Source organism: Panthera onca, chromosome A1, assembly GCF_046562875.1.
Source record: "Panthera onca isolate mPanOnc1 chromosome A1, mPanOnc1 haplotype 2, whole genome shotgun sequence".
Taxonomy (NCBI): Eukaryota; Metazoa; Chordata; class Mammalia; order Carnivora; family Felidae; genus Panthera; species Panthera onca.
Genome location: NC_138339.1, coordinates 78,679,655 through 78,696,544, shown reverse-complemented (window position 1 = coordinate 78,696,544; position 16,890 = coordinate 78,679,655). Strand labels below are relative to the sequence as shown.

The 16,890-nt window shown below is 34.5% G+C and overlaps 1 long non-coding RNA gene across 3 annotated transcripts in view; it reads right to left on the bottom strand.

Moving 5' to 3' along the window:
• Nucleotides 1-16,814, bottom strand: part of LOC132680152 (uncharacterized) — a 43,824-nt gene extending 27,010 nt beyond the window's left edge. For 2 of the 3 annotated variants that reach the window (XR_009610546.3, XR_009610547.3), the window contains exons 1-3: nucleotides 16,678-16,814; nucleotides 9,082-9,158; nucleotides 8,286-8,478 (exon numbers count right to left, since the gene is read on the bottom strand). This is a non-coding gene — a long non-coding RNA (uncharacterized LOC132680152). Of the gene's footprint in view, nucleotides 1-7,102; nucleotides 7,186-8,285; nucleotides 8,479-9,081; nucleotides 9,159-16,677 lie in introns of those variants that run through there. The other variant, XR_009610548.3, reaches the window with a different exon arrangement.
• Nucleotides 16,815-16,890: the final 76 nt, after the last annotated feature.

Here is a 16,890-nt window from a genome sequence, read left to right as displayed (position 1 = left end):
CAAATTTAATGTCCTGAATAGATGATAAAAACATTAATCTTTTGTTTCTTACAGTCCAGGTATATCATTTTATGCTAAATTTTATCTTTTCATACTACCTTATCATTTTACTCTATTTTATGAAATTAATAATAATTAACAAAAATAAATTGAAATTATAATAACTTAAGCTTTTGATGCTTAAAAACAGGGGAGATCAGAGTGATCAGGGAAAGCCTATTAAAATTACCAGGAGCTGTTCTAGAAGGAGACTGGGCCCACTATGGTGAAATTCAGTGTAAATAAGCCTTTGTTGGGTAACCTAGAAATTTTATTTCACTTCACCTAAATCTGCTAGAATACTCAGAGTAAGACTTTTTATGCCTTTTTATATGCCTGATAGGGTCTGCATGTGATAGATGCTATCTTGAATCATTCTCACATGACTCATCTTTTGAAATAAAATGGATGCACTTCATCTCATTAAAAAACATGTTATTTGAATGCATATTGTGGAGTTTCTTATGCTTTTAAAAGTGATACTATAATGTTGCTAGAATCCTAGCATTAACATTTTTAAATGACAGTGCTACAGGTGGTAGTGGTATTTTGACTTACTTGGAAATCGGCTTTTGAGGAGGGAGTTTACTTTTACCTAATGAAGTTATAGGTATAAAATTGAGCACAAGTGGGATAAATGTTGGTTCAGTTTTCTCTTTTTAAAACACTCCTTGGATTCTGGAGCACTGTGTTGACATTGTTTCTATTTGCCTTACCAGCATCTCTCCCATTGGGAGCTCTTCTTTCTTTGGTACTCCAGTGTGGTCGGTCTTTTTCTTTCTTTCTTTCTTTCTTTCTTTCTTTCTTTCTTTCTTTCTTTCTTTCTTTCTTTCTAAAAGTTTACTTATTTTTGAGGGAGACAGAGAAGGTGTGAACAGGGGAGAAGCAGAGAGAGAGGGAGAGAGAGAATCCCAAGCAGTTTCTGTGCTGTCACCACAGAGCCTAATGCAGGGCTCAAACTCATGAAACCATGAGATCATGACCTGAGCTGAAACCAAGAGTTGGATGCTTAACCGACTGAGCCACCCAGGAGCCCCTACTCCAGTGTGGTTTTTCAGTCTATTACCTACTGCTCTCTCACCCTCCTCAAAGGATGAGGGCTGGCTTATAGTTCCAGTTGGCCATTCACAGGCAGCAATCTAAAGGGACAGTCTATAAATATCTGCCACCGTATTTGCTCTGGTTCCTGGTTCCTGTGGCCTTGTGTTTTACCTCTTCTGTGATTCCATGAATTAGTCTGTTCTCAAACAAACAGCGCATCAGTCCCTCTAGTTTTTAAATGTTCTTACCATTGGAAAATTAACGAAGGTCTGGATACCCAAAGGAGGTGGCTGCTGATAGAGAGGAAGGCCAGGCCTTAGAAAAGGGTGAGTAGTTGTCTATGATGCAGAGGCTCACATATAACTTTGCTGAAGGCTCTTCTAAGTCATTTTGGGACTAACTAAATAGCTGTCTGGGTTGCTAGTGCCCAGTTTATAGAGCCATTATGACATCTTGCCTCACATGTTTATGGGAAGGATATTAAAACAGGTGGCCTGTCATGGGGAGATTTTTTTACCCAAATATCTAAATTTAGCTATCAACAGTTATTTATATGTGTTAAATAAGGAAATCTCCAAGGTATAAACTTTATAGTTTTCCAGATACAATCTAAAACTCTTGTCAGCTTTTTCCTCAATATATGATAAGTGAGGATTTAGAAATCAAATATCTAGCAGAAAAAAAGCAGATTTCATGTGTCCCAACTCTGTCTATTGCTTCTCATATAAAAATCAGTTAAATATGACCTCTTTCTGTGGCTTTTATCCTGAGATTTTGGCTGCAAAGGCAAGAATTGTTTATAGGTCAGTTAGTGTAATCTCAATATTGATTCCTACCTCTTAAGGCTTCTTCAAAGCTTTTGTCAAAACACTCACACAAGAATCAGAGTGGGCAGAAATTGATTTTGGAGAGCAAATCTTTCTTTTGAGTACACATTAAAGAAAAGAAAAAAAAACTGTGACCTAACCATTCTCCTTTTTCACATTTTCTAGTGCAGTTTATTTTAGCTTTTAGATGCTTTCCTGTTTTGGTAAATAATAAGGTAAACATCTTTTTATATGTCAACCTGGTGGATGTTGGGAAGAAGTTAGAGGGAGAAGGTAGCTACATATAAGCTGCTGTTGAGGCTAATACACTCAAGCTTGACTGGTCTAGACATGACTTGCCTCCTATCAGCTGGAGTGCTGGCACAGGAAACTGCAATAAAGCAGCTATACAACAGAAGTCTTAAATTTGGCATTCTTTGGTCGAGATAAATAAACTCCTATGAGACGTACTGGTTTTTCTCTCCACTAACATTTGTTGGCCCAAGAGAATTATAAATCCATCCATTCTATTTTTTGCCAAACCTCCTTCCAAAGAAGTGAAGCTAAAGACTCTGGACTCAGTAAGGCAAGTAGGCAAGTCATGTGAGCTGTGAGACTGGCAGGTGAGTTTTAAGACAGGGAGCCTAGAATAATCCAGAAGCCCATGTTGGAGGTTAAATTCAGATTGAAAGCACAGTGCATAGTGACAATGAAGTATCTGTCTGAATGTTGTGAGCCCTGCAGTATATCTCAGGATAAGAGGATGGATAATGGAGGCATGATCAACATAAAACTGGTTAAGAATGGGATATAGGAGGGGCGCCTGGGTGGCTCAGTCGGTTAAGCGTCCGACTTCAGCTCAGGTCATGATCTCACGGTCCGTGAGTTCGAGCCCCGCGTCAGGCTCTGGGCTGACAGCTCAGAGCCTGGAGCCTGTTTCAGATTCTGTGTCTCCCTCTCTCTCTCTGCTCCTCCCCTGTTCATGCTCTGTCTCTCTCTGTCTCAAAAATAAATAAACGTTAAAAAAAAAAAAAATTAAAAAAAAAAAAAAAAAAAAAAAGAATGGGATATAGGAGGCAGAGAAGTGCCAGATACCTTGATGTATTGGAGCCTATGTATGGTGGTTTTAGCAGGGACCTGTGCATTTACCTTTGGTTGAAGATGGAGCTGATAAGGACCTGTTTTTACATCTCCCATAAGTCTAGGTCTTCATCATTTTAACCATTAGAGTAATATATTCAGGAGCATTCTTGAATTAGCAGTTAGATTGCCATTACCATTGATTCCTCCAGGCAAAAACCCTACATAGTAGACCAGGTGGTGGGTTTGATCCTGAACTCTGATGAGCTCTGAACCTTCCTTCTAACATAATCCAGGTTCCATTGCAGAAAATTAGTGCAGGTCTCTCAGATACAAGGAAGAAATAAGTTCTTAGTGATTTGAACATAGTAGAGAGGAATGAATAAAATATGAATGTGTGGGTGGGTTTACATTAATAGTGGCAATTAGAAACATAAATTTACCAGACTGATGACTTGTGCCATTTTTGAGGGCTTTATGCACTTAACCCCTAGCTTCTAGCATGAGTGAGGGATACATAAGTATTGGAACTATATACTACTTGTTATTTATATATATTCTGCCTGGATTTGACATGTTCATGGATCTCCACTTCCCCTAGCAATGACCCTTGAAGTCATCTATGTGTGGTCTCTTGTCTGATGTTTAGAACTTCAGCCATAACATTGAGTAAGATGGGTAGGACAAGGAGTTAGTGAGAATGGGATTCATAGTCTGTTCTAAAAAAACACTGTGAGTGTAGATAAGCAACATTAATTGTGTCATAATATTGTATGTAAAAAAGCCATGTCGTCAGTCAAACATAGAAACTATGCCCATCTGTAAAGAATTCCTGCTTGAGAAGTAATATTCTGCAAGGAGTATTATTTATCTCATTTTCATCTTTTTTGGGAAACCAAAACTTGATGGTAATATTTTGTTATGAATACCAGATCTGGGGTTGCCTGGGTAGCTCAGTTGGTTAAGCATCCGACTTCAGCTTAGGTCATGATCTCGCAGTTCATGGGTTTGAGCCCCAAGTCGGGCTGTGGGCTGACAGCTCAAAGCCTGGAACCTGCTTCATATTCTATGTCTCCCTCTCTCTCTGCCTCTCCCCCTCTCATGCTCTGTCTCTCTCAAAAATAAATATTAAAAAAAAATTTAAAGAGTGCCAGATCTGTCATGGGTAGACATTTTTTATGGAAACACATAGATATGTTGGATATAGCAATGAAATTTCTTTTAGACTCACAGACCTTATATGTCAGAAAAAAGAATTTAAATATAATAATATAAATATATAAAAATTAATATAAATAAAAATAAATAATATAAATATATAAATAAATATATAATAATATAATATAAATAAATATAAATACTAATATCTTTCTTAGTATAATTATAAATATATTTGGTTATCAATTCTAGATGTTATATTATGAATATACATGTACTTTATTTCTTCTTTAACAAAAAAATGGTGAGGAAATTTACCCCTTACAATGAAGGTTTTAATTCCTCTTTCCTTGGGCTTTAATGACTTCCTATGTGACTCGTGGTTTCACCCCACCTAATGTGATAGGGAAGGTCATTTGGAATAGAAGATGCATACTTACTGTGTGTCTTAGTATGGAAGGTATCAGGAACCTGAGTGAAAAGAAAAAAAACAGCCACAATCCCTGCCCTCACAGAGGTTGAAATTTAATTTGGAAACAAAAGATATTATTCAAATCATATTTTAAACAAATGGGAATTACTACAGTAAATAACATGGAAAAGAGTCATGAGAGTCACAAAGAGGATGAGTTGGCTTTAGGTGAGGAATTTCGGGGGAGGCTTCCCTGAGGTGATGGTCCATTGCACTCTAGTGTGAACAAAGATTCTTAGGAAGATGTGAATATTCCAGGCTGTGGGGATGAATTGTCTGTGTGGCAGTGAACAAAGACGAAGCAGTTGAAGTGGGATCAGCAAGGCAGAGCATGATGTGAAGTGAGAGTGAGGTTGTTGATAGGTTAGAACAAAACCATGCTGGACCTTGGGACCATGACAAAGAACCTTGCCTTTATTCTAAGAATATTGAGTATCCATCAAAAAATTCAAAAGCAGAGAGATGGAATAATCAGATGTTTCTTTTGAAAAGATGGCTCTAGCCTCAAGGTGGCGAATTGAAGGGAAGTGGAGGCCAAACTTGTCTTTTTCTGGAAGAAGTAATATCATAGCTTTTGGATTTGCAACTCGTAAAAGTTTGCCTTCAGTACATTGTTTATTGTGGATTGTTTTTGAAGATGTCTCTCCTTTAGTACTCTCTGCAAAATGTGTAATCCTAGGCACTCATTAAAGGAAAATGTTGTGTGTTTTTGTGATGCTGTGGCTTCTAACCTGAGCATTCTTACCTATATTTGTGTTGTCTGTTGTCATAAGCTCTGTGCTCCCTATCATGGCCCAAACAAAATACAATAGACTTTTTTTTTCTTCTCCTTGAGCTCTTATAAAATAAACCATAACATAAGGGTTTTGAGGGGACATGTCTTGGAAACTTATTCCTGACATTTGGGACAAATCTCCTACCCAGTTGTTTAAACTAGATCCTGCCAATTCCCTCTCTAGAATCGTGTGTTTTGAAAATTAATTCGTGAACCAATTTCATTAAAACCTGGAACTGTTTTTTTTTTTTTTTTTTCATATGGGAGCCTACTTTTCAAACTGAAGTAACAGTTTGCATACCAGGTTGGACTATAAGTTTTAAGGAAACAGAAAAGAAAGGAAAAAAAATGTTTTCAAAAGCCATTAGAAAGCTATTATGTGTTTGACAGATGGTATTGTCTCACCTTAACCTCACAATTAGATGAGGAAGTATTATTAACATCTGTAGCTAAGATACTGTAGCTAAGAAAATGGATTTATTACTTTATAAATTTACGTATGTAATTCTTGTTATAGACTAATGCCTTCCAGCTTCTCTATAAAATCTAGGGGGTGCATCTTTCTTTCTTTAGCTGTAACAATGAGGTTAGATAGTAACCTTTTATCCCTTGTAGAACAAGGCTGGTGAGTCTCCTTATTCCCAGACATTAGTGATAGCATAACAAGGGAAAGGGCCTCAGGCAGGATAGGTGTAGACTGAGAGGTAGGGAAACATTTTTCAGGAGACGAGATCCATCACTCACCCTACGACTACCACCTCTGCCATCACCACCATCACTGTCTCTCAAAATAGCACTATAACTGCCCTCATTATTGCAACTTACCACTTACTTTTGCTGGTATTCTTAACATAGTTATCAGTATAGCTATCATCAAAACACCACCACTGTTGCTACTGCCTTATTTTTATCTAAGCTATCCTGCCAATGGAGCCACCACCGTGTCTGCTATTTATCATCACCCTCATCACCTTGATGACACTTCATGTAGCTAAGTCAGCTCTTCATTTCTTTTTATACATATGACTGGATTTATCTACAAGGGATTCTGATCACAGTTTTAAATTCTCTGCAGCTTACTCCCAGCCTCTTAGAGAAGAATACCAAGTCTATGAAAAGCTATAGACAGGTTTCTAGAAAAAAGCACTTGACCGCAGGAAAGATAAAGAGGTACATGTTAAAAGAGATAATATGAACTGAAGAAGAACAGGCTACTTCAGAAGAGATTAAAGATCAAGTAAGTTAATACTATCAAAAGAGACAGGTTGTAACTAGAGGGATTGAAGAAGAAATTAATGAGAGAACTTGGAGTTAATTGGGAGAGGAGAAAAGATACAGACTATAACTCTAGATTAAAATCCCTTTATTACCACTGTAGATAAATCATTAATCACCAGATACTTGGGGGGAAAATGGAAGAATTTGCCATTTTATATTTATCTGACTACTAGGAATCCATAAGATAATCTAGATAATGCTCATTCAAAACAAAATGTAAAAAGAAAAATAAACAGGGATAGAACTTTAAAAAAAAAAAAAAACATTGGTGGTAAGAGGCAATCTCAAATGATATTCTCTATTTATTTTGAATAATAACAATATTGGTCAAAACCTGTAAGTTTTGCTTATTGTTTCTCCTTCCTTTGGCTGTAGGAAAGATAAAAAATTATAAAGTAAGTCCCTTGGATAGATTATTTCTATTTGAAATGAAGCCTCAACAGCTCACCCTTGATTGGGAAATGAAGCAGAACCCTAGGGCATCCACATAAAAATAAGGTGGGTACTTGTTAGGCAGAGTGCACTCTGGCACGTTCCTTAAAATAAAGGAAAATACAAATTTCACACCAAATTCACAGTCCTTGCCGCTTAAACTCAAACCCCTAAGCTCAACAGGAAATCTGTCTAAACCTACAAAATGAACCTTGTGACTATAGCTTTGAGAGAGATTTTTATATAGGTTCCAGATAAATTAGAAAACCAAGTGGTTCTGTCTATAACAAAAGTAGTCAAATTAAGGTCAGGATAGAGTTTACTCTTCCAAAAAATATGTACAGTAAAAAGAAAATGCTTGGTAACCTTGAAAGTGACCTCAACAGAAAAGTAAACAACCAAACAAAAGCAATCATGGAAACAATAAAATCTAGTTTATATTTAGTTATAATCGGTAATAGTCCAAACTATACATGCAAATGCATTAAATTCTCACTGAAAATAACAAGGTTCACAAGCATGGAAAAAGCATCTGTCTATTATATGCAAGTGATACAGCAAAAACAACTTAACAGAGGAAATTTGAAAAGGATAGAGAAAACTGTGTAAGGGATATTAAAAAGAAGAGGAGTAGATATTTTAAATTGGAGAATTTAAAAAGCATGAATAGAAAACAGAATACAGGATTAAAGTTGAACTTTTCAGAAAAAGGATTTAACTTATGAGCATTTACCAGTTGTTAACATAGAAAGGAGATATGTAAGTCCAGATACAAAGAGATGTATGGGAAAAATGAGAGCTATGAATCAGCCTGATTCTCATTCACTTGTAGGCAACTGTTAAGATAAGGTCTGATGAATCCTGAATTGTCAAAGAAACAGACCTCTGTTCCCATTATCCAATACTGAGTTCAAGAAAGTATTTCGATCAGGCCAAGTTGGCCTGGGGAGGCTGGGTGTGAAATATGAGATATTGTTTTAGTTTTCGTTTCTTTGGGAGTTTTAAAAGGTATTTTGTGTAGAGGTTACTGTTTGCCAGCATCATAGAATGCACTATACGTCTGCCTCTGAGATTAATGAGATGAACTGGCCCAGGTGAGAAGTCTGCAACACATTTATCCAGCTAAGGCTTCATGTAGAAATGCTTCATTAATGCGGGAGGGAGAGAGCTGTGCTCTCAGTAGTATCACATGACATATACTCACATGTCATCTTGCTAGGGAGGTACAGTCACCTGGAATTTCTTAGATCTGTGGCTTGATTTCTTTCCTCAGTTTTGGAAAATTCTCTGCTCTCGTCTCTTTAAATATTCCATTGCCTCGTTCTGTCTTTTTTTCTCATTCTGGGATGCCAGTACTGTGAATCTTGGAACTTCAGTCTGGATTTTTTTTTCCTGAACTATTTTCAAAATTAATAATTCAAGATTAATAATTTTCAAGATTAATAATTAACTCTTTAGCTGTATCTGATCTGCTCTTAAGCACACATGTACTAGGTTCTTAATTACATTTTCATTTCCACTTGATTTTTAGAATTTAAAAATATAGTTTTTGTTGACTGTCTAAATTCTGCATCTTATTTGTGTTCCTGAATATATTAATTTTAGCATTTATTTATTTTTTATTTAGACAACAAGCATTTGTTAACTATATACTGTCTATCAAATCCGTAACAAGTGTTGGTGTTAACAAAAATGAATGAGGCTTGGTCTTTAATTGTTTATTTTATTTTATTTTTTTACTTAAATCCAAGTTAGTTAACATATAGTGTAATAATGGTTTCGAGAGTAGAATTTAGTGATTCATCACTTACATATGACACCCAGTGCTCATCCCAAAGAGTGTCTTCCTTAATGCCCATCACCCATTTAGCCCACCCCCCCCACCCAACACCCCACCAGCAACCCTCAGCTTGCTCTCTGTATTTAAGTCTCTTATGGTTTGTCTCCCTAATTATAGCAAGTTTAAAGCCTCTGTGTGATAACTCTAATGTACAGCTTACCTGTGAATCTGTTTGATCTTTTTTGTGTTGCTGCTTGAGTAATTCTTGTCCTTTTTCATAACTGCTCATTTCTTTTACTGAATAATAGACATTATAGATGGAAAAATTGTAAGAATTAATTTGAGACTCAGGATGATGTTATTCATTGGAAATAATTTACATTTGCTTTAGTCAGGTAGTGAGGCTAGGGATAGATGAATTTTAATTCAATCAGGGATTGAACCCATGGCAGCATTCAGTCCTTGTAACAGCTGCATTGTTTCTTTTTCTTTTTTTTTTTTAATGTTTATTTATTTATTTTGAGAGAAAGAGTGCAAGAGTAAGCAGGGCAGGGGTAGGGAGAGAGGGAGAGAGAGAATCCAAGGAAGCCCACACTGTCAGTGATAAAGCCCCACACAGGGCTCAATCTCATGAACCATGAGATCATGACCGGGAACCAAGATCAAGAGTGATGTTCAACCACTCAACCTACTGAGCCACTCAGGCACCCCACAGCTGTACTGCATCTGATTCATTGTTATTCTTAGAGTTTGGCCTTTCAGGATCTCTTGTATTTCAAAGAAAAAAAAACAAATAAACAAACACCTGCTCTGGTCCCCTCTTCCCTGATAACCTTCAGACTATTTTAGGTCTCCCAGCTCTATGAGATTTTCAAAAGTTCTTGTCAGTTCTTCAGCTTCTCAGTCATCTTCAGAATAGTAAACCCTGCTAAATTTATTCGAGCGCCACCAGTCTCTGGTGTTTCCAGACATTTTTATCTGTAATATAGGATACGTTTTTCACTTCTCTGTAGAATTTAAAATTTTCTCACTTTCTTCAAATTTTGAACTTTCATCTAAAAGATTTAGGTGTGTGTATTTAAAAAAAAAAAAAAAAAAAAAGTCCTGGTTTGTTCTTGAAGGGCTCATTCCATGAGGAAGTTTGTGATTTTTTTTTTTTTTTTTTTTTAGAAATGACAAATTTTATTTTATTTTTGATTATTTAATTCTATTCTTTCTGGAATTTCCGATGTGTAGATTTTAGATTTTTTTGGAACCTATCCTTGTTGTTTTCAGAAAAGGCATAATAGTGAAGTAGTAAAGAGAGTAACTTAATCAAGTTTCACTGCTTCATTTTAAAATTTAGTTAACTTTTTATACAACCTAAAAGATTACCCCAGATTTCATGGGGGATAAATGTTTGTGTCACAGTAATCCCCTAGAGGGAGGTTACAGTATCCCTGCTCAGTGTGAGTCTGCTGGTATAATAGGCTGGAGAGAGATGAGAATAAAGTCATGGAGATATTTGTGAATCCAGAAACTGACCCTACCATTGGAGATCAATCCATACAACCCTTGACCTGATATAATCTAATTCTAGTAGGTCATTCAGATAAGATAGAGAGAGTGAAAGAGACTACAGAAAATTTTATTCATGCCTTAGGGGAAGGCCAAGAAAAAAATCTTTTTAAATTCTATGGCTTTAAATTCTATGGTTGTTCTTTATTAAAATGGTAAAAATAAAATATAAATAAATTTTAGTTAACTGGGTGAGCTTAGTTAAATCTGGAAAACTATGTGTGCCTAAGCTTCATTTTGAGAAAAGATAATTAATTACACATTTTCAAATTACTCTGAGAAAAAAAAAAAAAGTAGGTAAAACATGTAATTATTAGGTCTCATTTGTTCAACACTTGGTGTTAGTACTTTAACTTCCAGAACATTAATTTCCTCTTCACTTGTGCCATTTTATTGGATTTTTTCCCTTTAGGAATCAATCTTAAAATATCCGATAGCCCTCATTTAGTTATATAATTATTCCTTTTTTGCAGATAGCCTTGCTGAGAATACAGATTTGAATTTTAAAATTCTTTTATCATTTGCATTATGTTTCGTTTTAATCCATCTTAGTCCCTTTTATGTTGTTAGATCTTTACTCCAAATATTTGATAATTCTTACTCATGTTTTTAAGTAAGAGTTAGACTGAGGAGTGTGGGTGGCTACGGTGTTCTTAGCGATTTGCCAGTTAGTTTCCACAATAGCATCTCTTGTGAACAGAAGAGCTGATCGTGGTCTCTGGTTCAATGGAAAGTATATGTCAAGGTAGTTTTGCTCTCTGGATGCAGTGATAGATAGCTTAAGCTGGGGATCCCCCAATGCCAAATGGGATTTGGGGAGGTAGGGGAATTACACTTATGTTTAAAGACTGCCTTGAACTAAAAGTCTCTGAACTTTAAAAATATAATGAAAGCACTGGTAATGGATTCTAAAAAGAATACTCTTCCCACCTATATCATATTTTTAGGCTTTTAATTTTGTATGCAGAGCTATCTATGTATCTATGAATTAAGATTCATCTATGGGGCGCCTGGGTGGCTCAGGCAGTTAAACATCTGACTCTTGTTTTCACTTCAGGTAATGATCTCACAGTGAGTTGGAGCCCCGCATTGGGCTCTGTGCTGATGGCATGGAGCCTGCTTGGGATTCTCTCTTCCTCTCTCTGCCCCTCCCCTGTTTCTCTCTCTCTCTCTCTCTCTCTCTCTCTCTCTCTCTCTCTCAGAATAAACTTACAAAAAAAAATTCATCTACATTATTCTCAGGTATATGTTTTTTTTTTTAGCCTTTGTGGGAACTTTGATAAGGTTATTTTAGACATCTCTTTTTCTTTTCCAGTTAAAAAGAAAACATTTTGTTGTAGTTCTCATTCAGATCTTGTGTCACGATCACTATATTTCTTGAGTGCATTTTTTTTATCCTTTCACTGTCAAAATTAATTTATTCTACAACCCAATCTTTCTAACAGTTTCTGTCAATTTATATATCTATAAAGGAGGATATGTCAGAATCCATTTAGCACATTTCAGCTTCGTTTTGAGAAGCTTTGAGAAAAGGAAGAATATGTATGGTCTGGAATACAAATATAAAATCTACTTTTGAAATTTGGATACATTTTAATGAAGTTTTACCAGAAGATACAAAAAGACAAAGGAAGATAAAATTTCATTTTTAATATTCCTTGAGATTTTCCTAGGCACATAGAGCCTTCATACATTTCCTTAAAATATTTCTTAAAAAAAATCACAACTTCTACGGAGTGCTGACTTAAATATTCAGCATACGGAACAAAGGTGATTGTATCACCAACCTCAGTTTATTTCTATTTGTGATAACAGAACTATCAACTTTCTAAGAAAAGGATTTGTGAAAATATTCAAAGTTGAATATACAAAATTTCATGTTGTATAAAAAGATCATGGGGGCGCCTGGGTGGCTTGGTCGGTTAAGCGACGGACTTCGGCTCAGGTCATGATCTCACGGTCCCTGAGTTCGAGCCCTGAGTCGGGCTCTGTGCTGACAGCTCAGATCCTGGACCCTGCTTCCGATTCTGTGTCTCCCTCTCTCTCTGACCCTCCCTTGCTCATGCTCTGTCTCTCTCTGTCTCAAAAATAAATAAACGTTAAAAAAAATTAAAAAAAAAAAACAGATCATGTACTTAGTAGAATAACAATGACAATGATAGTAAATTTTTCTTATAAATTATGTGCTGTTAAGCTATTGATTCTTGGATATATAAAAATGTTTTGTCATATAAATGTATTTGTAATAAATGTATATGAATGAATATTTATAGAAACCTCATTCCAGTGTTCATAAAATTTTACCTACTTAAAAAGGCTACTTGTACAGATTATTACATCCAATTTTATTCCCTAATATTCTTATCCTTTACCATTTTCTTCTTTTGAAAATGAGTGAACCAAACAAGAACAAATGTGTGTGGAAAACCTGCTTTTTACTGAGGTAAATTCTACTGTAATTTTGGCTGAAATGGATATACATTATTTTTTTTCCAGTGGAGATGTTTGTTCACATATGTATGTCCGGCAAGCAAAAAAAAAAAAAAAATATTTAAAATAAACCATCATGAAAGAGTGAAAGAAAAAAGAGAACCAGTCTTCAGAAAAATCATCATTTCAACAAATGTCCTGATTTTGCTTTGTTGATGAATATATTAATGCAGCAGATCATCTAAAAACTTTTCCAGTTGTATTAGAATCTCAAATGTTTATAAATAGTTAAGATAAAGTTTAATATTTTGTTCTAACTAGTAAAAAAATCTTTCTCAATTCAAATGGGGAAAAAGTCAGCTTCTCAAATATGAGGTAGAATTAAAGAAAATTAAAAGTCACTAAACTTCAGTCCTTGATAAGCATACAAACAAATAACAACTGTATATTTGTTCTATCTCTGACAACTCAATATTTGTTTCATACATTAACATGCTCATTTAGTGTTTGGTGGTAAATCCCATAAGCAGAAAGTGTTTATCTTCTATCCAAAATAATAATAAATACAGTTTGCAAGATTTTAAGTACCTAAGACAACAATAGACCCAGAATTTTGGGAGTAAATTCTCATGAACAAAACTGTCTTTTCAGTATTTGGCAACTTTTAGCAATATTCCTTTTAATGTTTTAATTGACATGAACCACTCATTAAATTATACTATCTTTATTTTTAATATTGATATGTATACACTATGTGTGTGTATATATATATATGTGTAAAATACATGTATATATATATATATATATATATATATATATATATATGCACAAATTTCTAGTTGCAGTTACTTCTGGATAACATGTATGGATAATTTTAATAACCTTTATATACTTTCTCTCTAAACTTCAGGTCTTCCACAATTTAAATTCAGATAAGAATCAAGTAAATGTTATAAAATAATGAATTTTGAATTTAGGGGTTTAAATAGTACTCGAAGAATTTTTTAAGTCAAAAGAAAAAAGGACACATTGGTAAATACATAGTAAACATCATAAAAAAAAAGTTTTATGTGATCTGTCACTCAGCAACTATTCAACATAGCTCAAACAGGGCTCAAGATGCTACAATGCAGTATGAAGAGTTGATAGAAATCAATAAAGAAAAGATGATGAGCCTCCAGGATGCCACGGATTTGGTTTGCTTTTCTAACCACTCTCTGCCCTAATGCCTGACAAAGAATTGTTGTTCCACAAGGTAACCCAAGTAACTCTTTGTTTGAAGATCAAAATACTCAGCATTGTGAAAAGAATCTGCTTATGTAGTTTTGAAGAAACATAAGTTGGTACAACCTTAATGGAGGCCATTTTGCTTTCCTAAAAAAATCTTTAAAGGTCTTCATCCACTTTGAACCATAGCTCCTGTTCTGATAGTGTATCTTTAAGAGTAATTAAAAAGAAAGTAAATTCTTTATACAGAAAGATTTTTATTCTAGTGCTCTTAATAATAAGGAAAGCATGGAAGAAGTCTAATTATCCACTAATATAATATCAATTTAATGTAATATGTGGTGAGGGGCAATGGGTGAAAAAGGTGAAGGGCTTAAGAGTCCACTTAACACAGTGAGCCCTGAGAAATGTATGGAATTGTTGAATCCCTATATTGTACACATGAAACTACTATAACACTGTAAGGTAACTACATTGGAATTAAAATATAAGTAAAAAACTTAAAACATTCACAAAAAGTTAATATTGTGGTAGAAAGAGTATATTTTAGTATTTAATTAGTAGCTAGTGTATATTGAAAGCTCATTATATTTAAAACACTATTCCAAACATTTATGTAACTTTCTAATTCTCATATTAACAAAACACAGCAAGTACTGTTATCATTCCTGTTTTGTAGTGGATAACACCAAGAGAGAAAGGTGTTAGGTAAACTGCTTGAGCTTACATCATTAGAACATGAGAGTTGGAATTTGAACTTTGATCCCAGAAACTTTGATCGCAGATCCTGTACTCTTGTATTATTCTGTTTCTTATTGAAAAAAGGTATAAAAATATGCATATAATATCACAAATATTTTATACATAAATAGACACATACATACATAAATGAAAAAATTAAGATGATCATTTTTGTGTGGTAAAATTATGGGTGACTCTTCCCTTGTTTCTACTTTCCAGTATTGGATACACTTTTCTATAATAGATTTGTACCGGTTTTATAATGAGATAAAAGTATATATTTTTAGATAAAATATCAAGCCTTGTCATGACTTATCATGATAAGGCCTTATCAAGCCTTATCACTGAATTAAAAGTTTGATTCTCTTAATTGAGGATGAGTTACACAAATCAGGTCTCTGCGATGCAGAATAGGGCTTGGGATGAGTTAGCTCTCAAAAAATAGTTGCAAACTGATTGACTAAAAGAATGAATTAAATGGCTAAGTCATTCAAATCGGGTTAAAGTTGTTTCCTCTTTGTGTAAAATTTGAAGTTTATAGATTTCTTAGAGTTCACATACATGTACATATATAGGGATGACATGAATATTCATGGAATATTTTTAAACTTCCATCTCTCCAATAATATTTTCAATATGTTTTATAGAATATCAGCAATGCAGGATGATAATTTAAAACAGGACCTATTGGCAAACAGAGTTTAGAAATGCTATGTATTACCTCTCCTTCTTACAGATTTAAAATGCTCATTATTATGTTAGTATTTTAAAGAAAAATCTTAAAGAAAAACAAAGTTTTATTCTTTGACCAAATTTTTCTTAAGGAAACTGTGGAAACTTTGCAATACTTTTTTGGTCAGCGCTGCCGTAAATAATTTTTATTCCCTTCAAGATGCTTCCCATGATATAATATCTTTTATACTTTTGGAGCATAGATTGATTATACAGGAATGACTTTCCAGATATGAGTGTCTAGGAATTCAGGAGTCTACTCTGACTGTAGTTTCATATTTGAATTTTAGTTGTATATATTATTTATCAACAGTATATAACTTATGTCTCTGGATAATAAACCTCTCATTAAACAGCATTTGAGCCACGAAATAAAGGAACTTAAGAATTTAGTCCTGTCTGGAAAGATACAGCTTTCTAAATAGTCATTCAAAATAAACTCACTGATTTTTCACATATATATGGCAGTGCTTACATTAGGTCATCTTTTTTTGACTGCAGATTTTCTAGAAATATCCATTCAGTGATTTTGTTTGTGCTTCAATAGTATTGTTATAAAAACATATGTATATTCATTAATAACAACAACAACAAAAACACCAAATAGCTCAGAAAGTGTATCTCTATGTATATAAATCAATATAGATACTGGTATGCTATTTTACATAAATGGATTTTTATTCTATGTATTATTTTAAAACCTATCTGCTTATCAATTTCCACTCATTTTCCCCTCTCCTTTGGCCCTCTGATCTATTCACAGTGGTTTCTAATGGTACCTTGTATGTCAATAGTATGGAAATTCCTTTATCTGGGATATTTCCCCCTTAATTTTTCTTGAAGTTAACATAAGTGACACCTTTAGATAGCAGCTAAATTGTCAGGTTTTTTTTTTTGTTTTTTTGTTTTTTTTTTTCAGAGAAACCGTTCTATCCTCCCTTTCTAGATAAATTTCTAATACCTTCTAGTCTTAAAAGACTGGGTACCTCTCCTTCATAGCAGCTGTAACAGATAAAATACTATTTGTTTTTCTCAGATAAATTGTCTTTCCTCAGAAGATTAAGCTTTCCATAAGGGCATGGTTCAAAACCTTTTCACCCCATTGGTGGTAATGTTTGTTAGTACTCACCCCTGTTCCCATGCTTTTGTGTTAACTATTGCAAAGAATTGGAAACCTGAAAATTACATTTTAAGCCTCTTTTGCAGTTGGATTTTATATAGGTTCTGCCAATAGTTGTCTCTGGACAGAGGTAAGACACCTGGTGAGAGGGAGAGCCATTCTGCCTCTGGCTCCAGCATCAGATATAAGTGGCTTTGTGACCCAGGCAGCAGCATCAGTAGT